The 24,435-nt window shown below is 39.2% G+C and overlaps 2 protein-coding genes across 4 annotated transcripts in view; one reads left to right on the top strand and one right to left on the bottom strand.

The window, feature by feature from the left end:
- Nucleotides 1-24,435, bottom strand: part of LOC144583216 (uncharacterized) — a 548,560-nt gene that overhangs the window by 346,627 nt on the left and 177,498 nt on the right. The window lies entirely within an intron of this gene.
- Nucleotides 15,531-24,435, top strand: part of TENM3 (teneurin transmembrane protein 3) — a 1,852,170-nt gene continuing 1,843,265 nt past the window's right edge. For 2 of the 3 annotated variants that reach the window (XM_078393884.1, XM_078393889.1), the window contains exon 1: nucleotides 16,889-17,298. The gene's annotated coding sequence lies outside the window, so the exon portion shown is untranslated. Of the gene's footprint in view, nucleotides 16,710-16,888; nucleotides 17,299-24,435 lie in introns of those variants that run through there. The other variant, XM_078393883.1, reaches the window with a different exon arrangement.

Raw genomic sequence — 24,435 nt, forward strand, 5'->3', positions numbered from 1 at the left:
AGTGTTTTCTAAAACTCTAGTATAACTTGATCACCAAATTCATACTGGAGGAGTTTAAGTATGGTTTAAATGCTTCTTGTAATATAGACACTTCATGTTCTTTAACTGTCAATTGAACAGATAACATCACCTTTACATTGATATAACAGAGACATGTGCAGTCCTACAGGCAGCTAGGGGAGCAGTTTATTTAGACTAAAAACAGACAAAAGACACAAAGAATGGTAATTATCTGTCCTTATTATTTTGAAACAAAAAAGAGAAATGCATGTGCTAGGGTATATTTCTGTCAATCAGTCACCATTAGAATCTCTCAATTTTCATCTGAAAAGATTACATGGCTGCTTTCTATAAAAGCCAATGAAAAAGACATGTGCACATAACGCTTCTTCTTAGAGAACGACAGTACAGTGGTGCCTCACACGATTGCTTCATACAACGATGAATTCACACAGCGATGGGTTTTTTTGAGGAATTTCCCCCATCGTTTAACGATGTTCTCTATGGGGGAATTTCACTTAACAATGTCCCTTTTTGCTCATTTAAAAGTGTCTTAAAATGTTTGAAACCTGTTTTAAATGCTTGGATTCCATAGTGCACCTTGTGAAACATGTGCAAACTTAATTTGGTTTTGTTCTGAGTCTTCATTAATTTTTGGTGATTTTTTTATTTTCCCCATTTAAATCAATTGAATGGACAGTTCAATGCATTTAAATAGGGAAAACAAAAAATCACCAAAAATTAAGGACGACTCAGAACAACACCAAATTAAGTTTGCATAGTGTTCAGGAGGTGGGCTAGCATTTAAAACCTGTTCCAAACATTGTAAGGCACTTTTAAATGAGTGAAAGCGGACATCGGAAAGAGCTTCAAAAGCAAGAAAACGGAGATCAAAGAGCCCTTTCCAATGTCCGTTTTCACTCATTTAAAAGTGCCTTACAATGTTTGGAACAGGTTTTAAATGCTTGCAGTCGTTAGCCCACCTCCTGAACCCTATGCAAACTTAATTTGGTGTTGTTCTGCGTCGTCCTTAATTTTTGGTGATTTTTTGAATTTTCTCTCATTGGAATGCATTGGACGGAAAGTTCAATACATTCCAATGAGAGAAAATTTAAAAAATCACTAAAAATTAAGGACGACTCAGAACAACATCAAATTAAGTTTGCATAGGGTTCAGGAGGTGGGCTAACGATTGCAAGCATTTAAAACCTGTTCCAAACACTGTAAGGCACTTTTACAGGAGCGAAAAAGGACTTTGCAAAGCCATTGAAATGTATTGAGTCGGCTTCAATACATTCCAATGGAGGAAACATTGTTTCACTCAACGATGTTTCCTATGGGTTTTTTCACTTAAAGACGGCAATCTGTTCCAATTGGAACGGATTAACCGGTTTTCAATTCATTCCTATGGGAAATGGTGTTTCACAGAACGATGTTTCACACAACGTTGATTTTTTTGGAACCAATTAACATCGTTGTGTGAGGCACCACTGTATTTGATAAACTGTTAAACCACACAAAGCAAGTATTTCACAGAGATGATTCTGAATTTTGTTCTTGGATTTATATGTGACAATACTGTCTTGTACAGGTCTACTCAGATATATGTCTCATTATTTTCAGTGGTGCTTACACTCAGGTAAGTGGGTAGTCTGTATCTTTAGTTCCAGGAAAAGGCTTCTGTTTTTTTTTAACTTTTTGAAACTGGAAAAAATAAAAAAGTAATAGGAAATGGTAACTACCTTGGTGAAGCATCACTATGCTTTCTTCCATGAGACCCCAAAACTGCTACAACTACCTTCATAGAAAAAGGGGTGTTAGAATTCCTTGAGATGAAAGAGTGAAGTATTGAGAGGATTCCTGTATTTCTATAGTTAGGACTAATCCAAGAATCCTTTCTCTCAGACCTGACACTATCACATTTGGTATAGATATGAAAGAGGGCCCTTTTGGAGGCTGCTCCTTGACTGTGGTATTCCCTCGCCTAGATCAGGCTGGCTCTCACCTTCCTGTCCTTCCACTAATAGGCAAGGACCCTTTTTTAAAAGAGAGGCTTTTAATACGTAAATAGCTGCTAAGAAAATATTTTAATGGGGGAATTGTATCCTTTATATTTTTAATGTGTTTTAAAATTGTTTTAAACATTTTTATTTTGAACATTTTAGATAATTTTTTAAAAAAGCAGTATTGTTATTGACTATATTTTTAGTTTTTAAAATACTTTTTAAAAAAATTGTTTGCATCTCACTTAGGGTTCCTCTTCTGAGAAAAAGGCAGAGTATAAATTAAATAAATAAAACACTTCTCCAGTCTCTTTGGTCCTGTTTTCCACAGCTACTGCGGGAGGAAGACAGGGCTGATCAGAGTTGGGAGGTAGTCCTTTTTGGACTATACCTCCCTAAGTCCACAGGCAACATAGTTTATGTATCCCCAAATAAGTAATATCTGAGGGTGGCCAATAAGCCCAACCACTTTGTTTTACTATCCCCTTAGTGGTCTAGACATCCATGTTATGTATGGAGCAATGTGGATAGCCCTGCTGAATGCCTTCTCCTCATTCTATTGACTGAATATATCTTATTTTTTCTTACACACAGGGAGGTGTAGTAGTTATGAGGACTGACAGCTGACTTCATGTGCTGTGGGATTCAGCAGCTGGACTTCCTAACCAACCTTTTTCCTAATTCTGTGAAGTGGGCTGGCCTCCAGGAGGAAAATGGATACTGTGCCAGTTTGCAGCCAAGCAACTTTTCAGGTGCTGCTGTTCGATCCCTGATCAATGAAGAAATGGACGTCCTTTCTGCTGGGTCTCAGAAGGGAGGTGCTGTCTTCATGCAAACTCCTTTTACTCCGTTGTGTTAGATATGGTGTAATTGTCACCTAGCTAGAGCTCTATCAGGAACAGACAAAAAGGGAGAAGAAGGTATTACAGTATATTGATTTGTTTCACTTATCAGGAACTATTTTAAAGACTATAGTAAAAGGAGAGAAAGAAAGAAAAACAGGCAGACAAGCCTTATAGCACTAAAACTTAACCAAGCACTCAAAGACTAAACAAGAACACAAACATCCAAATTATGTATGTACACATGCACAGATATGGAATGCTAAAGGTAAATTATCAGAAAAAAAAATCCAATGCAATTTGGGGCATCTACCCTACCCTAAATAGGGTAAACGGAATGAAGGAAAACAAGGTGTTAAGAGAATATAAACTAAAAGTGACCTCACTCAGGGACCCTCCCACATTCTAAGCAACTGGAGAGTGCCAGAGATATTCTTGTCCCCATGGGGAATGTGTGAGGTTATCAACTTTCATCTTAAATTTTTCTCATCTAATACCACTTCAGTTCCTGCCTTATGGGGTTATTACTTTCTTGTTCCCCTTTTCTACTTTTCAGTGCATGTTTTTTACATTTAACATTTTAAACAATGTTTTTTCTGGTTTATTCTGAGATGGTCCTGAAATGGTTGTAGTCCATACCAAAACAGAGTCAGGGCTGTTCAATTTGATAGTGGTGTTAACATACTGACACAAATACCCCCAATTTGGCATTTTTCAAAGCTTGTGTGCAGCCCCAGCGTCAATCCTGTGAAGGCGAGGTAAAGTAGTTTTGCGGATTAGCCTCTGGATAAAAATACAGAAAGGAAATCAAGAATGAAATGGTTGCATTTTTGGTGTGATGCAAATTGCTAACAGCTGGCAGTGTATAGGTCACTTTTAGTATGACTGTAATTATACAAGTAGCAATATTGCCAGGCAGTGACGGGATTAACTGTGCAGAGAAGAAGAGGATGTAAAGCAGTGTTTACTGAACTATTTTGCCTTTTCAAGAAAGAAAGGCATCTTCCTCACAATGGAACTCAACCTTGTGCAGTGCCACTACATTTTTCTTCTACTTACTGGCCATTAAAGCTTTGCACTATGTAAACACTGCTCAGTGAAGCCTCAAGTGCAGTCTACCAAAAGACCAACATAACACTTTGTCTTTCAGAGAAGTACAATGGCAGGTTCCAACAGTGTGTGAGAGAAGTCCTAAATTATAGCACATGTTAGGCCCAACGATTTTGTTTTCTTGCTCTTCCTTTTGCCTAAAAGGGAAGCAATCTACTTAAGAATCTTTTCATGCAGATTTGAAAGCAATGCATTAAAAGTGTTCTGCTCTGAAAACAGATTTGCTGAAGTTCCATGCATGTTTATCCAGAAAGAGCAAATGGAGCTCCATGAGCACACAAAGGTTTTCTTTATCCAGGAAATGAGGAAGTTAAACAGGCAATGGAGAATACAGGTAACATTACTGGTTGCAATTAAATTCATTAGGCCTTTTATCATCCAGCTGGTTTAGAAACAGGAGACAGAATCCTACTGCTCTACATGATCATGTAAAATTGTGTGAGTTCTGACTCATTTCCTGGGCCATCCATTATGCTCCCAGTTCTCTCCTGATTGTAAAACTGATCATGTTTCAGGGCACATGATAAGCAGCCTCATTAAAAAAAATCCTTTATGCACACAGAAAAATGCAATGAGATTTTGGTTTTGGTTTTAAGGCTAACCTAGTTGCATTTTAGATACAGTATGCTTTCTATTGAATAAAAAAGAATAGCTTTATTGGGAGTGTGGGGAAATGCCTGTCTTTATCAAGTTATCTGTATCTTTGTGCTATGGATTCCATGCTATAGCCAAGACAGAGTGAAAGTTGTATTCAGAGTTTGGAAGAAACTAATTGCAATTACTGTCAGTGAATTCCATTGTCCAATTATAACATTACAATAGTAAGTCTATGAAGGATACCTTCATTTTGTAGTGTAGCTAACCTTTAAAGTTGCTTGTTATAGTTGCAGTCTAAAGTTACTGCCTATAGTTACAGAACCCAGTGTACAGTGGAAAGGTAATACCATATACTTCAAATGGTAGCTGGTATGAGAGTGTATTGTATCCCAAGGAGCAGCTTTCAGCTTTCAGTAGCTCCTTTTAAATTAACAATTGCAGTTACTTTTTTAAAAAATAATGAATTAAGGAGTAACTTTTTAAAAATGGCAGCTTTAGTAATAACTCATTTTGGGCCCTTGAACAATAGCTGTGACCAAATCCTTTCTAAGGTAGCTTTCCAAGCTCTACTTTACTATAATAGGAGAGGATATATTCCAAATATGTACAGTAGTGCCTCAAGTTACGAACCTACCAATGAACATTTTGACTTACAAACAGCTCTGCTCGCAAAATGTTGCTTTGATTTGCGAGCGGACCTTCGACGTAAGAACAGAAAAAGGGGGGAAAGGTAGGAAATTCAAACCGCTGGTGGCGAAGAGGCTGCTTCTTTGTAGCTCTTTTGCCCCAATGGTTAGAGCAGGGCGTCAGGGAACTTTTTTATTCCTGAGGTGCAGGAGGAGGAAGGAGAGGCGGTGGCAGCTCTGAATCACCATGGGGCACAGGAAGCCGGTGCGCTCCCTGGCCATTCCTGGCATGAGTCTACTCATGAGTAAGGGTGGCCAAAGGCACTGGGCTGGGGCGCACAGGTCGGAGGGGCTCCTCCGTGGACGGGGTGTGCAGTGGTGGCACAGGAGGAGGCTTCCCGCCAGGGAGTGAGTGCCATGGGAGGAGACTTTGGTCTGCCTGGTAAGGTGATGCTTTTTGCTTTTTAGAAACTTCTGGGTCGGTTTTGCAGGGTGAGCTTTGGCTGAGGGGGGTTATGTTTCTGTACTGTGTTGTTTTGGTGATTTTTTTTTTCAGTCCCAGCGATCGTTCTTCATGTCAGGCATGTTACAGATGAGAAGATGTTGCTTTGATGCTGCAATGATCCTTGCAAGCAATTTGCCCACATGTGGTATACATACCATCTAATGATTTCTTACCTACTATCTTAGGTAAAGATAATAATTTGACATTTAGTCCAGTGCAGTCCAAAGGTTCCCTTTGACATTTAGGGCACTGGTTCTTAACCTTGGGTTACTCGGGAGTTTTGGACTGCAACTCCCAGAAGCCTTCACCACCAGCTGTGCTGACTGGGGTTTCTGGGAGTTGCAGTTCAAAAGCATCCGAGTAACAAAGGTTAAGAACCACTGATTTAGGGCACAGTGCTCATCCCTGTTTCCAAGCCATAGAGTCAGCATTTGTCCAAAGACAGTTTCCATGGTCAAGTGGCCAGCACGACTAGACACGGAGCACCGTTACCTTCCCACCGAGGTGGTATCTATTTATCTACTCACATTTTTATATGCTTTGGAACTGCTAGGTTAGCAGGAGCTGGGACAAGCGACGGGAGCTCACACCATTGTGCAGATTCAATCTTACGACTGCTGGTCTTCTGACCTTGCAGCACAGAGGCTTCTGTGGTTTAACCCGCAGCGCCACCACATCCCTTACCTACTATCTTACTGCAGCATTAATGGGATGGGTGCATTCAATCATACAGTGCCACAATATGTTAGATTTCTAAACTAAAAAAGGAGAAGGAAAAATCCTAGTATATTTCATCCAGTGTGGAAATATGGTAGCACCAGAATGTTACTATATTGTAGTCCAGCTGGTCTTCCCATGGTATACTAAGCTGCCTGTGGAGATACATAAGTTTCTTCATAGGATATCCATCATAGCACAAACTCCACCATAGTCTTCTGCCATGTTTTCCTGGTTTTCCTTTGCATACACTGCCAGAATGGATATTTGCCTCTGAACTAAACAAGTTATTTATTAGTTGTTAGATATACTCCTGGTGTGTATTATTTTCTGAATTTGCTCAACAAACAAAATCCCCATGTCCAGAAACTTTGCCAGTTTATCAGTGACTCCATAGAATGTACTTGGTTCTTGTTTTTGAATCCAGGGTATGTTAGCTCTCAAAACGTCTTCAGATTCATTGCTGTAAATCTCTTTCTCTTATGTCTGATTAAGTAGACTTGTCCACAAAGGCTCATATTAAAAAAAATATAACCATTAGTCTTTAAGGTGCCACCACTTTTTTGTCTCTTTTTTTACTTTTTATTTCTATTTTGCTTTTCCCTATAATGCTGCAATCAGGTTGGCATTACTATGAATTTCATGGTTACTCTCATAGTTACTCTTGAGTTGTCCCTGACATTCACTTGCTGCCCTTCCATCTCTAGGTCTTCTGTTCCCTTTATGACTATAGCTAAAGCAATTTAAATTGGTTGTTTTTTAAAAGTCACTCTTTTATTACTTACTGTTCTACTCCACGCAGATGAGAAAGTAAACTGTCTGAACCCAAAAGGGTCTCCATAGTTAACTTTCATGCTTCCTCTTACATTATAGAGACCAGCAGAATTAACAAACAGAACAAACTCTTTGAGGAGTGATTTTAAGACTATAAACTATTTTCCTTTTGAATGTCTTCTTAAACAAAATGCTTCAGTCAACAATTTATTGGGCTTTTCAACAGATTTTTTAAAATGTGTGAGGTTTTTAAATTTTATTTTATTTTAGTTTTCATCTGACAAAGTAGTTTACCACTGGAAGAAAATATGCACTTAACCTTCCAGTTGTCAAATGAAAAAAATAAAATAAAATGCAATATGTTTGGTGGGGCCATATGCACTTATCCTTCCAGATGGTTGCTGTATGGCTACAGTAAAGTAACAAAATTGTTATAGAAGGAATTTGTTATTGTGCAGCAGAGAAAATCAACATTCTACAAAACTCTATAAGTGGGGGCAGACGCCCAAAAATTATAACTTTGAAACTGGAGCTTAGGTCAGCATCAAGTTTGATACAGATGTAGAAGGCAGTCTGCCCTTGCTGTAAGCCTAATTTTGAGACGTCTGGGCAAAGGGGTTGCAATTTATCTTTTTTTAGAAGAAAAACTGCCCCTGCCCTGGTGCAAAAACAAGCAACCCTAAATGGACCCAGATTTAAAATAGCTTATACAAACTGAAAAGACAGTTTTCCTTATCTGGAAAGAGAATGATTGAGCCAGCACTCTTTCTTTTGATTGGAAAAGTGCTGCAGGAGCTGAAATACTGATCCTCAAAAAAGGTCTTTCAAAAGTGAAAAACACTTGCTTTGTTATAAAATTGAGCATGCACAGAAGAGGCTAACCAGGAGGAGCATTCCAAAGTAAATACATTACTGCAATGTTGTGGGCCAGGAAAGGAAATATTTGGAGGGCAATGAAAAGTCATAGAAACAATCTACAAGCAGATCTGGTGTCAAAAAACAGGCTTGTTTTAAAGAAAGTAATGGAGTGACATTCTTCCAGAAAGGGACGTTGTGCCATGTATCTCCAGGAAGTTAATATACAATTTTGCAAGACATATTCAAAGCATTTCTACATTACAAAAGCACAAAGCAGTTGTGTTTCTCCCAGCTTTGAGTGCTTTCAGTCAACATTATCTCATGATTTGTGAAACCCAGTTCCTGACACAATTCTTCAAAGAGGAAATAAGCTCCACATCTGCGGCAAACTGAACTTTAGAACCTGTCAGTCAAAACCCAATTAGCTGACTCTCAAGAGGAGCACTTTCTCACTCCTTTCTGGCCAAATAGGCTTGCGCGCTGGCAAAAAGATTCTGTGTCAAAAATATTTTAAAAGATTAATAACAACAAAAACAAAGATCCAGAAAAATGTGGAATTATTATTTTTCAACTTCGTGGCTGGGGATAGTCCTATTCAATGTTATCACAGCTTTGGTGCCTATATCCTATCATAATTTCGATCATTCCACCTACCCTGTCATTATACTATTGTATGGTAATTAAAAAAATCCAAAGAATTTATGTGCCATCAACTTGCTTCTCATGTGTGGTGACTATATAAGTTAATGACCTTCCAAATGTTCTATCATTAACAGTTCTGCTCAGATTTTGAAAACGCACAGCATTTCATGTTAGGTCTTCCTCGTTTCCTACTGCCCCCCCCTTCCCCAACAATATTGTCTTTTCTGGTTAGTTCCGTATGTTCATTATGTGTGCTTGATGGGTAGCCTGTTTATTAATTTTTGCTCTGGTGAGAGTTCAAGGTTGACTTGATTGCGCACCCACTTTTCTGCCTTTCTGACTGTGTGTAGTATCTATAATGTCTTCACCCAACAGCACATTTTGAGTTGATTCCCCTCCCTATCTTTCTATCCAAAAACAGCCCTTCAAAATATTTTTGAACAGAGAAACTACAGCCACATCCCACCTGTTCCTGCTTTTGTCCTCTCCCAGCAATCATAGTATAGATCACGTATTCATCTTCTGTGATCCTCTAGCACTTAGTAATTCCATATGAGCAAGGTTTCTGTTGGGATCTGTGTATATTGTACGCATATTTAAACTTCCAATTTAAAAAGCCAAGAAATTCAATTCTTCAAAAAACCTTTTCTTCAAACGACAGGAAATGGCCTGTTATTGCTGCACAATATTGTGTCCATATTACCAGCAGGAAAGAGGATGCCAAGTTTTACATTGCAAAGGGCAGCCTGAATGTTGACAATGCCAATGGCAGCAATCAAGGTGGTTTACAGAATACCTTCTTGTGCTCTCTCCCATTCACAAAGTGAGACCAAGCAATGGAAAATCCCAGAAGCAGGCTCCTTTTTTCATTAGTTAACCGCTTCTCACCCCAAAACAATCATCAGGGCTGTTTTACACTCTGCACGGCAGTGAGCACAAGAAAGTATCCTGTAGACAAACTATTCTCAACTTTTTTTTTGCCACAGCCATAAACTCAATAAGAAAGAAATATGGGCTGAATCAGGATTGTGTAAGTCACATAATGAACCTTATAAGATGATGTGTGACAGTTTCCAGTCTGTGGCCTCTTCAAATGTATTACAGACTGCTGCCATTCATATTGTCAATATTTAGGCTGAGCTTTTCTTTGTAAAGTTTGGCATCATTTTTCCCACTGGCAACATGGGCACACTATTGTGCAGCAATATGGGGCCATTTCCTGGCCTTTTGAATTATGGATACAGAAGCACAATATCCCAGGTTCATAAACCATGTTTTATTTTTGGACGAGCTGAATTATCTTGTTAGTACATTGAATTGTTAGGTTTACCCATATAAGAATTTTAATAAAAAGAAAGCAAGATATACCAGTAATGTTCCAGTTCTTGTTATTAATACTCAGTACTGCTTGTTTCTCTGTATCATTTCATAAAGATGAGGGAGGAGGAATGGACATATAAAATGTTTATTTATTGCTGTGGGCTAGAGAACAGGTTCTGCAAGAGGATCTGTATTTATTTTGTACTAACTTCGTACAATATTTTACCACTGGGACATTGCTTCCTCTATTAGGAGACGCAAAAGTCAATCTTCCTGCCCTCCAAAAGTTGAATATGTCCTATGATAAAGGAGAAAACTGGCCCACAAAATTATTTAATTCTTAACTGATAATAATTACAATGAAGGATTTGGTTTCTCTATCCTACTCCCAATTTAGTGATAATAGAAGACCTATTGGTACCAGCTCTGAAGAACACCTATGTAAGACATACGGTGGTTGTCGAAGTTGGCCTTTACCAGCTCAGAAAATCCTGTGAATGGTTCCCTAGTCCATTTCCCCATTTTCAAATCAAAAGTGAAATAAAGCCTGTTTGCTGTGAGGCTTACACCAGCTGTAGGAAATATAAAGCCTTGACACACAGTTCACTGCCACAGATCTCCCTTGTTTCAACTGGCAAACAAACAACATATGTAACTATATATCACAACCCAGTCGTTACACATTGTGGTTGCTTCAAGTCCATCATTTAAAACAGAGATTTTAAAAGAATGTGGAGCAATAAAGCAGTAACGAAACATTATTAGACATTATGGTGAGGGCATAAATTTTAAACATGATTTGAAACAGGCCATGTATCATTGAAGAAATAGTCATTATACTTTCAGTATAATTTGTATACTGTATACTCAATATACTTTCAGATTTGCTACAGCTAGAAATAAATATCTATATATTTTGTATTTATTTTCTGTTTATGTCTTTGTCCAAAACCTCTTTCCTTCATCAGACCAGCCAGCAACCCAACCAACTATGCTGCAAGAAAATACAAAGTACCAACCAGAAAGTAAAAATATGGTAAAGAAAGGGTTCATAGTTCGATCTTAAGAATCCTCGAACTGAATTAATTAATGAATGATATTTAGGAGTATAAAGTCACCTTTAAATAAAGTGCATGTAGATCCGTATCAGAGTGTAGATTCTTCTTCACTGTACATGCTTCCCTTCACTCTCCATGAACGCTGTGAAAAATTGCAATGAGACAAGAGACAGTTCAATCCTGGCTCCCTGTTTCCTAGAGGAACAGAACAGTAAGTCTATCTTTGTTCTTGGAAAAGGCAGGTGAGCACTCAAAATGATGGTCCATCATGTTCTTCTGCTATGTTATCCAATGGCAAATACTCTTCCATAGTGAGCCTACGTATATGCACACAGACCCCTTTCTTCTGGAAGGTTCTTCCTCAAGTCTTAATCCCCAAACTCACTTTCACAATGCAGATCCTATTTCCTCATTTTTCCTAGTTTGTCAAAGGCACTAGATAACAGATTGAATATAAAAAGGAAAAGAAGGCGTCTCGCTGACTTGTGTAATAAATATTATGTTTAACGAGAAATCTGGAAATTTGTGTTTTTGGACTATAGCTCCCAGAATTCCATCTGTTATCCAGAACGGAATTCTGGGACTTGTAGCCAAAAAGCACAAGCCTTTACATCTCTGTTTAACTATGTGGGCATAAGCCCTACATTTTTATTAGAAAAGAACAATTTCCTGGGCATGGAAAGAATGGAACAGTAGCATTCCTGCTATATCTCATACTCTAGTAGTTTCAACCTATCCGGGTGTAATACCGCTTTGTATATATGTTCCCAGATTGCAGTGACCTATTTCGGCATCTGCTGACTACTAGTGCTAAAACAAGGGCAGGTTATACTTTTATTAGACCACTGGTCTCCCATATATGTTAGCTTTTTGAGCTATACCAGTCTTCACAGGGCTATGCACAATATGTTCTGGATAGTGCAGAAAAAGAGCATATGAAAGTCCTAAGAGTCAAAATAGATATCCATGTCAATTTTGCTTCTTGAAAGTAAGTTCAAAAATGCAGGGGTGCAGGTGCATTAGGTGTGTAGGTTTCAAATTCCATTGGTGGCCATTGATTGAATTCTCTCTACCAACTCATCAAACATATATTAGTGCAAAGTCTGATGAATACCAGTATAGGTTGAAAGCCAGCAATTTTTTTTAGTGATCTAATAAAGATTATCTCCTGCCATCACTTTGTTCTGTGTAAGGACCACACACTTTGTTTATTTCTATTAGCAGCAAGTGAATCAGATTTTCTGCCATATTAGAGCCTTTGCCCTATTGGTAAAGGCAATCTCTCCTATACCCCATCCTCCATTTACTCGAAAGCACCAGAGGTTATGCAGAGTCTGTACTTAATCATTTTTAGAGTCCTGGGCTCTGTTTTGTTTTCTGTTTTATATTTAATTCTAAAATGTGAGCTTCCAACACTCAGATTTTTATTGTGAATCCTCTCTGAAGGTAAGTATATGTTGAAGGTGTGCCTTATTTAGCAAATACATACATGGGTACAAAGGAGAAAAGGGAAACACTAGAATTAGTAGGCTTTTAGTGCTTGAGTTTCTTTGCAGAACTCAAATGCATAAAAGATAAGAAATGCTTTCAACAGAAATATCACAAACCTACTGAACCTCTTGCATTTCTTTGTCTTTCAGTTCCATTTTCCCCTTGGATTGATTTGATCACTCACTGAAAGATTTTGCACTTCATGCATCTGGGAATATGTGCTGTAGTCCATAAATTCATTACTGCAACAAATCAGTTATGATGCCATCCTGTGCATGTTTATTCCTGAATAAATCCAACTTTAAGTGGTCTACTCTATAACAAGTGTGTTCAAGATTGCAGCCATAACTTTTAAGAGGCTGTATAATTTAGTAGTTTTTCCCTACCAGTGCTTGTAAAGTTTGTTTGTGACGCTTAGAAGTGAGGGGAATACATTGTTTATTTTTTACTTTGTAAGTTTCAGGTCTGAGATCTATTCAGTTGGCTCCTCAGAAGCAACCTGAGCAACTTAAAGGGATAACTTGAGCAAGGCAACTAATGGCCTCCATCGCTAGGCATGGAGCTAAACCTATTTTTTCCCCCATCCAAATATACACTAGGCACTGCAGCTCAGTTATTTCCTTCCTTGCAAAAGATCTCATGAGTCATATTTATTGGCCATTTCCCTAGCTATTACATTGACTTATTTTCATACTTACCCTTGTGTAAAAGATCCTATTGTTTAATAGTAGCTCATTTAATACTCTGTATGTCATGTTTCCATGCTCACAAATCTCTTCATACCAGTCATTTGCTATTCCATGAAAAGATTATTCTCACTGATATTTCACTGCCCCTTTCCTTTTCAATCTTTTGAGCCCCACAGATATACATCCCATGTTTAGCGTCCACCAGCCCTCCTTCATGATCTCCTTCTTCTTGCCTGGCAAAATTCTGCAATACTGTGATGTTTTCCCTTCATCTCACTGGAACAGTAGAATGTCCTACGCCCTACTTATGTCTTTACTTCTAATTTCTTATCTCTCTTTCTTGCCACTGCCAATCTTCACATTGTTTTTTTGACCAGCTCTTTATTAGGTCCACTGGAGGTTACATCCTTTTTGGAATTACTGTATTCCTTGCTTCGTTATTTTTCTTGGTTGTCAGTCATCTTTTGTCTCAAATGAGGTGTTTCACTGATCTCTAGTTGTTTCTAAAAGGAATGCTATGCCATTTCACAAAGGGCCTAATAACACATGTTCTATTGAAACTTCTTCTCTCAGGACAGACTGAAAAATAAAATAAAAGAGATATGAAGTTGCTGTTTTTGACTAATCCTTGCCAGTACATTGTCCAGTGAAAGAAAGTCACCTGGCAGGCATCAATACTATGACTCTATGAAGTACTGTAAGCCTCATCTTCCTCATCACAGTGCCCACAGAGAGTAAACAAGAGAGTGAATCAGCATGAACTTGTCACCTTACATAATCCTCTGCTCCACACTCCCATAGGTAGTAGAATTCAAACAAGACAGCATTTGTGTGTGTGGATTCCAGGGTCTTCCATTTATGGGACACCTTCTTCCTTGCTTTTTTGTTTCCAGTCCATGACAGAAGGTGAGGAGGTGAAGTTATTGTTTATTGTTTCACTTGTTTCGGCTCACTAAAAAGGATAGTGTTGAGCACTGTTTTCCAGCTACCTGTGTTGTATCACATGTAGTCAGTGGTACAACTAGATAATTTTAGACCCTGGACTGGATAGGTTTATTGGAGCCTCCTTTACACACCTGCACACACATCTAACACTTCTCCCTATCATGAATAAGATTCCATGCTTTTCAATTGTCTCTCCAATCCTTATTTCTCAGAGCAAGCAAATGAACAGTTTGTCAACCATGACTTTAAAAAAATACTCTGACCATGTGCCAATTTTGCATTTTAAATTAACTTAAAGGATAGTATCATCATGACTACAAAAAAGAAACGTCACTTCTGCAGCTGATACTAACATTCACTTGAAACATGAGGATAAGCATAATTCTTTTTGCAAGAAAGGATAAAATATAGTTGAAGTAAACATCTTAAAAACAGCATCTGTTATTGTGGATGTGTCTGGCCAGTTGCCACTTCAGATGATCAGACTGCAGGGGGGAAAAAGGAGCCTTGCCTCTGTAATATCGTTTTCCCGAAAATAAGACCTAACATGAAAATAAGCCCTAGTATGATTTTTCAGGATGCTCCTTATAGGAGCCCTACCCCCGAAATAAGCCCTAGTTAAGTGAAAGCCCACCCTCCACCATTGTGCAGCAACCAGAAGATGATGACACGACTGTACAGTATTTGAATAAACATAGATGGTTGTACATAAAAATAAAAATAAAACATCCTTGAAAATATCCCCCAATGCTTTTTTTTTGGGGGGGGGGAATTAATAGAAGACCTTGTCTTATTTTCAGGAAAACACCCTAGTTGTACAGAGGAAGAAAGTCAACAGGTGTCGGAAGCTATGCAAAATTCTCTCATCTCGTCAACTGTTAAAGAGAGCCCTTACACACATACTTTTAATACAATTACACATCGAAGGGCAGATGCTGCTGGAAGAGCCAAGGCACATCTATACTAGCCAGCCGAGGGGCAAACACCAGCTCCGTTTGCCACTGTTCAATCACCCCTCACCTCTTGGTGGCTATTTTTGGGAAACCCCCCCCCCCCCATATTGCATGCAATTAGGCCTTGAATCTTCCCTCTCTCTTCTTACTAGGACCACGTTTCCTTCATAGAACTACCTTCCTCCGCCCCCCCCCCCCGCTCCTTGGGAGACGTCTTCCTCCTTTCCCCTTGACTCCGTTGACACCTGCTGGCACTCGGTCCCGAGCCCCGCCCCCTCCGCGCTGCCATTCCAGCAAGCCCTCCTCCATCACGCCCAAAGAGGGGGGGGGGTCGTCACGTGCGTCCTCTCCAGAAAGCGGGAGGGAAGGAGGGCGGGGGGGGTCTTTAATGTGCCCCGTTCACCGTGGCCAGCGCCAAGCCGAGAAGTCAGCTAAGCTAGCTTAGCCAGCCAGCCCGGGGTATACCTTTAAGGCACGTGAGCGAGGGACCGGCTGCAAGCGCGAGGAAGCGAGCGGGAGAGAACCCCTGCCGGCGCCGCCTCACTGAAGACCCCTCCATTAAGAGTCGCAAACTCGCCTCCTCCGTGGCTAAAGGGCGTGCTGGCGGGAGCGCTCCTCCTGAGGAGGTTAATGAGGGACGCGGCAAAGACCAGCGGCCGCCGCCGGCTTGCTAGTTAACCGAAGGAGGAGGCGGCGGCGGCGGCCGTGGTGGAAGGAGGAGGAGGAGGAGACGCAGACGCTATAAGCCTGCCACCGGCAGCAGCCCTTGGATGCTGGCAGCTTTTAGCAGCCGCTCGCGTACGCGCCGCTTCCTACCGCAGACTGTGCGTGTGTCTTCTCGCCTTGGCCTCTTAGCCCTTGCGTGGGGGGCGAGAAGGCGGCGCGCCTCCCTCACAGGCACCTGGAAGGAACGGCTGCCGCCCAAGACCTTCCGCCTTTTTTCCCTCTCTCTCTCTCTCTGGCCAAGCCCTTTTGCTCCCTAGCCAGCCGTCGCCTCAGCCACAGTCCGTTCGTACCCCTGCGTTTCCTCCCGCCCCTCTACTCTGCCCGGAGTTAATTGGAGCTGTCGCCGGCCGCACAGGACTGAGGAAGCCACGGGCGAGCCAGGAGAGAACGGGTTGGGACTGGCTGAGGAGGGTGGCAGAAGCGCCCGAGGACTTGGAGCCGACGGGGGTCGGGCGGGGTAAAAAACAACACACACACACAACCTGCCGGCAAGCACCTAACCTCGGCGCTTCGCAAGGGGCAAAAAGCTGCGCGTCGGTGGTGGTGGTGGTGGTGGTGGTGGGGCGCGCAGAGAGGAGGAAAACGCGGCGCGCCCGTGCGGGCGGCGGGTCGAAACGGGGAGGCCGGCCGTGCTTCCCGCGGCTCTTCGGCGGGGGTGATTGACGCGGCAAAGTTGAACCGCAACGAGTTGCTCGCTCCGCTTCCTGCTCTTGCCGGCCCTCCCATCCCCACCTCCGTGAGCGGGGCTCCCGCGGCGCTGCCATCCCCTCCTCTTGGAGCCCAAGCTGCGCTGATTCCTCGGATGGGAGCTTGGCGTTACCTGCCCTGAAGCTGGCACAGACCCAGGACACAGGTAAGTTCCTGCTTTAAGCGGCGCGATTCTGGAAAGAGGAAGGGTGGGATCGCCTCCGAAAATAAATCCTCCCCCTCTCCCTTTCAAACTTTGCCTCTGCCTTGCATATGGTATTGACAGCTTCCTCTCCGCGCGGCCCCCCCTTTTCCCCACATGGGCGCGACTACCGGGGGTGAAGGCTCTTGCGCTCTAGGAGGAGCCAAGACCCTCCCCCGCCGTAGGAGCCTTCCGAGTCGGCTAGTATATAGACCCTCGATGGAATGAATCAATGGGCTTTGCTGCCTGTGATGGTTCTGTTGAAATGTTCTTCTGCGCTTGTTACTCATCCGAAGCGTTCGCTTGGCGAGGCAGGCAAGTTTGGAGAGGAGTGTAGACGAGAGAAGTTTGGCCTTGCTACTGCTTTATTCCAGTAAGAGGAGAGACGGGGTTGATGTCCATTGCTTTGCTTCCATGCGGTCTCTTCCCTTTCCTCCGAGGCGAAGTCCTAAATTGCCCGAAACCTGAAGTGGTGAAGAAACCCTTCTGATTAAGTAGGGGAGGCTCCCTCTCTGGCTCCTGTGGATACAGGACTGAAAGCAAATACCTATAGGTAACGATGCCTTCATTCTGAAAGTATACCATTAAAAGCATCTATAGTCTCTGAAGGGAGCAAGATGTCTCTTCTGTAGATCAGGTGGAATGTAAGCCGAATTGCAAGTAAAGAAGTGTCATTTTGAAAAAAAAACCTGTCTGGCCTGCTTTTGGTTAGCAAAAGGTTACATTTGTCTTTAATCTCAGTGCTTATTAAGATGTTGATAATTGGCTGACTGGTATCTTTGCCTTTAATGTGGTTTTCACAGAGGCAGAGTAAACATTTTTTCCTTAACTCAGAATGACATATAAATTTTAAGTATTAACTTAGACACAAGGTATTCAAGCATTGCTGAAGCCACCTGCTGAATTCTTCAGTGTTACTTTTTTCTAGGTAGGGAGTAAGTTGTTAGTGTTGTACAGACATCCAGCAGATGGAGCAGTCGAAAAACTGTACCAGACACTCATGTAACAAACTATAAATGTCAAATCATAGCTAAATAAAAAATGCTGCTCTATACTTTCCAACAAAGGTGGGATTGGGGTAACAGCCAGCCATTTTCTATTGGTATTAATGATTGATGTATCAGTTTTTCTTGTGTTAAAATGTGATTGATAGTCTGCCATGTAGTCCTGGTTTTTCTTATGTGTAGTTCTTCGATATCAAGGAGTGTCATGTTGTGGATGTGTGTAGATTGTTTTGCAACATATAGTATAGTATTTAGAAGGTAGTTCATTATGATTACATACTGCATGAACATAATTGTTGAAATCAAATAAAGGGTGCCTACATATTTCGGCTGGTGTCATTGGAAATCATTTCACTTTCCTATACATAAATATAATTAGTATATTGGTAAAATGGTTAATTTTTCATTGCAGTGAAATTTATTCTGCTAATGAACAGTGAGAGAAGTTTTGGATGTTCGCTGTGTTGTAAAGTAAAATATTAATTAAAACATCTAAAAGATTGTGGTTGGAAATTAGTTTTGGTTGTTCTGTTTCTCAGTCAGGCTGCCAGAGGAAGGCAAGATTCAGCAGGTTGTTGTTCGCCAGTTGCTGCTCAATGTGGGCAGAACTTAAAGTGTCATTTTCCTGTACTTGTATATTTCTACTCCATCTTCCAAGCAGCATGCCCGAGTAACTAACATTTGTTTTTTTAACTGATCTGCATTTTTGTATGGACCAGTTTAATCTATTGTAAAGTGCTCCAATTGTAAATGTCATCTTCGTATTCTTATAGTTTTACCAGTTAAATACTTTAAGTGTAATCCAGATAAAGCTGAGTTCATGTACACAGAACTGATTTTAATCATGTGCTTTGGTGGTTTCCCCTCCCTTACTGAGTCAGTGGAGTGTCCAACTTTCTCTCAATTATGGTGTTTAGTAGCTACATAGATAATCTTCTGTAAAGAAGTGTTTCAGTAATTGTATTCTTTATATTGTATTCTTAATATATGAGAGAATAATGGTTTCAAAGAGGTAGCTCTGTTAATTAGTTTCATCATGTATAACCAAAACAATAGTGTGAGATTGCATAGATCAAAATCTGCTTCCTCAAATAGATGGTGTTTTATGTGTCTGAGGAAGTGGATTGTGATCCATGAAAGCTTATGTTGAAATAAATCTGTTAGTCTTTAGGCTGCCACAGCTGTACATATTTTTAAACATATAGAAATCATGTGGGTTTCATTTCCTGTTAGATAGCAAGAATGCATAATAAACAGGACAACACAGAAGAAGCCCATTTTAATTCGATAAATTCCGAATGTTCTAAAATATATTATCTCCCCTTTTTCTTAGTTGTTGATTTGGATTATTCACTGCTCAGAGGTTTAATGGCATTTTTCACAAAAATAGTCCTATAATTAATGAAGGACTGATGTAAAGAGTGTATGTTCATTCAGGGTTGATGCTTACCTTCTGATGAAAGTGCTGTTCTTTAAAAAAAGTATTTGTGCCTTTAATGTTGTGACAGTTAGGTTTCAAATGAAAATACATTTAGACATTTGGGTTTAAGGAGGCTGTGGCCTCATTTATGACTTGCATGTTTGCTATTCCAGAAGCGTAGTGCTTCCAGAGTTGATGTAAAGTTTGGTTAACATGAAACGCTTAAAGTGAACTCATCCCAACCATGATATCTGGAACTGAATAGATTGCATTCCATGTGGTCTGATCTGTCTCGGGTTGTGGGTCAGTCTGCTAATCACATTGCCAAATCTAATGTTAGTTCTACTTAGAGTAGATTTATTGAAATAATGGTTGTGACCAAGTCACATTTATTTCAGTGTTTTAATCCTGAACATTGTGCTAATTTATTTATGCTACTGCAACAGAACCTCCTCCTCCTCTGTTTTCTCCCTTTGCTCTCTCTGCTGCCCAAAAATCATCTTGGGTGAGGGGGTGAGCAGAGAACCCAGACCCCCCAAACCAGATCTGGAATGTATGGGTGGTGGTGGTCATTATCCCTTCCTTGTTCCACTGATGTAATTACTGTATTTCTGTCAGTGGAATGATACAATTAGATCGAAATCATAATTTTAAATTAACCCCGCCACGCACACATTTTCTATCCAGTTCTTGAAAATAGAGTGTGTATTCATAGGCGTTGGCACTGCTTTTGGGATTCTTTTGTTTTTGCTCCACTCCTGTCATATACATACTAAACACCACTCATAATTATGACCTTCAAGTGTTTGCTATATGTACTTCCTTCTAGGGGCCATGTACAGAAGTCATGATCATGCAGATGCTTATGGAGTTCACAGAACTTCTGTCTGCACTTTTATTTGTTTTGACTGCTGACTGTTGGAAATGTTAGTATGGCTGCAGATGAAGTTCTCTGGACTATACATGATTCCATCCATATATGATATTTGTGACGATTTAGAAGTCATGTAGAAATGTTTGTGGTGATAGGTGTAAGCCATATCTTATAAGCTAGTCTTGGTACAGAGCCTGTGTACCTTTTAACTTTGCTTTAGAGGATCAGCATTTCTAAATTACTAAGAAAGTTGGACTTGTTCTAGTAATTAAACTTCTTTAATACTGGAGATTCTCAGTTTTATCTACAGTATATATTTACAGAATAGTGAGTTGGATCCAAACTCATAGCACTTCCACACGCATAACCGCCTGGAAATAAGCACCATTTAGTTCACTAGAATGTTTTTCCATGTAAGTGAGTATTGAAGACTTGCAGCCTGAGTTAATCCCATTTCAGTCTCCTTGAAAAGAATGGGGCTGATTATTCACAGTTAACTAGAATCCCTTTGACTGTAGTGCAACTAAAGTATTACAGTACTAGCTTAGTATAGATATAAGCGGTCATTAATAATAATAATAATAATAATAATAATAATAATAATAATAATAATAATAATAATAATAATAATAATAATAATAATAATAATAATGCTAGCTGTGTTAAGGTTACATTTAAGACTAGACTGACATGGCATCAGACAACAGTGAACTCCTTGGCTAATAAAGTTTTAATGTCTGTTTGCATGTACAGAAGTGATTGGTTGTTGTGAGAGTAATGTGGGATGCACATTGATAGAACAGAGTATAAGTACAAAAACAAGTTGAGTTGACTCTTACTAACACTATTATAAAAGTTTTTCATCAGTTGCTTCTAGCATCTAGCGGAAAAGGAGAGAGGGGAGAGAAAGCACATTAATCACCAGAAACAGGTAGTGGCCAAGAAGGTTAGGGTACTTCAGGAACAGATGCGAAAAGCATGGCATAATTTGATCTGGGAGTGAATGCAAGTGCTAGGTATTTTAGTCTAAGTAAAACTTGCTTTTTAACCTGGCTAAATATTTTTTATACAGATGAATGATAGAGAAAAAAGTTGTTAGATTAGTAAGTATTAACCTTTAGTAAGCAACTCATTTTTTTCTTTTCTGTATGAAATACAATTAATATACTGTATCACATTTATATTTAAGGAAGGTGTAGTGGTGGTCTGTGATACTCATGGAAAGTATTAATCCCCACTATGTAAATTCAGATCTGCTCCCAGAATTATGTTGGAAACATCACGTTATGCATCTTAATGTAGATTATGCAAACATCATATAATTATTCTTCTTTATGCATCTTTTGAACAATGTTTAGCTCTTTAGAAATAGCCAAAGTTTACATAAATCATGGAATTTATGGCATTAGCCTGAAACATTGCCCTGATATGTGCTGACCATTAACATAGACATAGGCAAAACAGATTTTATTCAACATAAATCATGAAAATAGTACAGTGAGCATAAGTATGCATGCATATTTTGCATACGTCTTCTAGTTTTACATAATTTGATCTGATCTAGAGTAATAAAAGTCATGATAAGTTTAAGTAGATGAAAGATGCTAGTAAACTATTAAGTGTATAAAGTCAATCCCTATTATTACCCTTTGCACTTCAATGCTATGATTAGCCATTACCATATAGTCTTTTTCTCTGTTCTACTTTTTTTGTAAATGTCTATCTGGTCAATAAACTATGTAAATAAAATTTGAGTTAGATAATCTGGATTTTTTTTGAGAGAGAGAGAGATGGCTAAAAATGGAAAATGGAGGTAGTAGCTGGACAGGAGATAAGAAGTTTTCCCATAAAAACACATTTTGCCGCCGCCACATCCACATACTGTATCTGTGGATATGAAAAGGGGGGGGAAAGCAAAAAAAAAAAAAAACTTTTATAAAAACATGGAACATTCATGATATTGTTTCAATTATGGTGGCCTGATGATTTTTTTGAAAAGACAAATGAGTGTTGATTTTGAAAATGCTTATGTCTAATATTTATTAGCATTTTTTCTCATGTTCAATGTGTGTTTCACTGTGACAAGACAGCTTGTTGAGAAATCTACTACTGCTCTGAGAATTCTCATCTCCAGCATCAGGATCAGAAAATGAGCCCTTATTTTTGGTCAGTGTCTAGTGTTTTCTTCAAGCTACATTCATTTGCATATCAAGTAGAGAAGGACAGTGTGACTGATAAGAAAAATTCAGAGCCCAAAAAGTTCTTTTTAAAATCCGTGCAATAACACTGTTTCTTCCACGAACACAGTTTTGCAGACTGAAAAATCATTCTTGCAAAAAAAAACCCTCTGTCTGAGAAAGACGGGTAAATCTAGCCATCTCTCACGTGAGAAGAGTCTTACCTGTTTCTCATTCTTGCATGTGAGAATGAGATGAGGATTTTCATTATTAGAATTATAATAATAAATATTATACTGTACATCATTTTAGGATTAGATTGTACCTAAAAATTCAGTTGCCAGTTTTCTTCCAACTCTGCAAAAATATGCGAATATTCTGAATTCATTAATATGGAGTATACTTACAATTTAAGGGAATAGATTTCTTGTACTAACATTTCAACAATTTTATTTTCTACTAACACACACACACACACACACACACAGAGAGAGAGAGAGAGAGAGAGAGAGAGAGAAGATATATACTATCTGAAGACAGCTGGGTTTGTACTCCAGTAATCTAGAACTCTTGAGGATGGATTCTAATGGGTTTTAAATGTTCAGTGTTAATTAAGAGATAATGTGAATAGAATAGTCTGTTATGACAGGATAATGATTTTCTATGTGTTGTAAATTACCCAGCTCAATTTTTTGAAGGAATAGTGTTAGAAAAGCAAATCAAAAATATTAGCATTTGCTTCTATTCCCAATATTTTTAGATCATCAGTTCATAAATGTGGGTGCTTTTCATTTTCCAGAAAAGGGGGTTACCAAAAAAAATCTCATGATAGGTCAGTGAAGAAGACACCATATTGTTTTACACCATTGTATTCACATTTGCATTTTGAAGTTGTTTGTGACTACTACATTATAATGTTTCTGATATTTTTCTTAAATGTAATTTTGTTTGCTTTGCAGTCCAGGCATGTAGCTACTGTATTTGATTTTTATTACATGTCCAGAATCCTTTTTGCCTATGTTATTTTTTAAGTATTTATCTCCTACCTTCAGGTTCACTTTTACATTATAAATCTTGCACTGGCTCCGAAATTAACCTCTTGGCTGACTACGTGAAGAGGAGCCACCAGGAGAGTAAAATCAGCCCCATGCACATGTTTTATTTCCAATTGAATTTTTGTCAATCAGTAGTTAACTAACTAGGAAACAATATGCTTTTGCTAATCTAGAAGATAGTAAGAAGTTAGTGCTGTCTAGAATGTCTGATTATAAAGAGGAATCTGTGGAACTGGTTTATTGACATTGCAATTGTTGAAATCTCTGTGTTTTAAATTTTCTATGTGCTATCAAGTCAGAACTGATCTACAGCGACCCTACTAGGGCTTTTACCAGGGCTAGCCCATCATCCCCCAGTGAATTTCCATGGCTGAGCTGGAATTTGGACCCAGTCCTAGTCCATCATTCTGTTCACTATACCACACAGATTATCCTGTGGTTTAAGCAACAAACAATAAAGTATGCTACCTGAACTTTAAAGACTTCAAGATTGTACATGTAACAAAAGAAAAAGAAAAGGAAAGAGAAAAGGAAAGAGAAAAAATTGAAAGAAAGTAAGATAAAAGTGGTTGCAAATACAGAATGTTCATGTTTGCTTATATTTTACCCCAGGTTTGCTTATATGATTTTCAATTTTTTGCGGTTGTTTGATTTGAAGCAAATTTGCCTTTCAGGAAGCTAGTTACACAATTTTAAAATTTGAGGATACGAATAATGGCAACATGGCTACATCTGTTCTTGAATGTTTTGAAATTCATAAAAGGCTGAAAAGCTTGTAGACTAGTGCTTGTTTTGCAGACTTCATTTAGGACACTGAGGATATTATATCTATTGACATAGCTTCATATAGTATTCTGCATGCGCGGGCTTTGGAAAAATTATGTTGGACCACTAACATGTAAAATGGATGATTTTACTGTTGAAATGGTGATTGTTCTGTTTTTGCAATCAATAATGGCGTAGTGGCTTTTATGATAGTTGGTAATGCAGAATCAAAACTCAAGGATGCCAAGTGAACTCAGTGTTTTGGTTCACTTGTGTAGTTGACTATACTTAATGTGCCTTATAGGAAGGCACATTGTTGCTGTTTTGGAAGTTAAATTAGTAACTGAAGCACCAGTTTTGTGGAAACTTGTGTAAAATTAACATATAACATATAT

The sequence above is a fragment of the Pogona vitticeps genome, chromosome 5 (assembly GCF_051106095.1).
Source record: "Pogona vitticeps strain Pit_001003342236 chromosome 5, PviZW2.1, whole genome shotgun sequence".
Taxonomy (NCBI): Eukaryota; Metazoa; Chordata; class Lepidosauria; order Squamata; family Agamidae; genus Pogona; species Pogona vitticeps.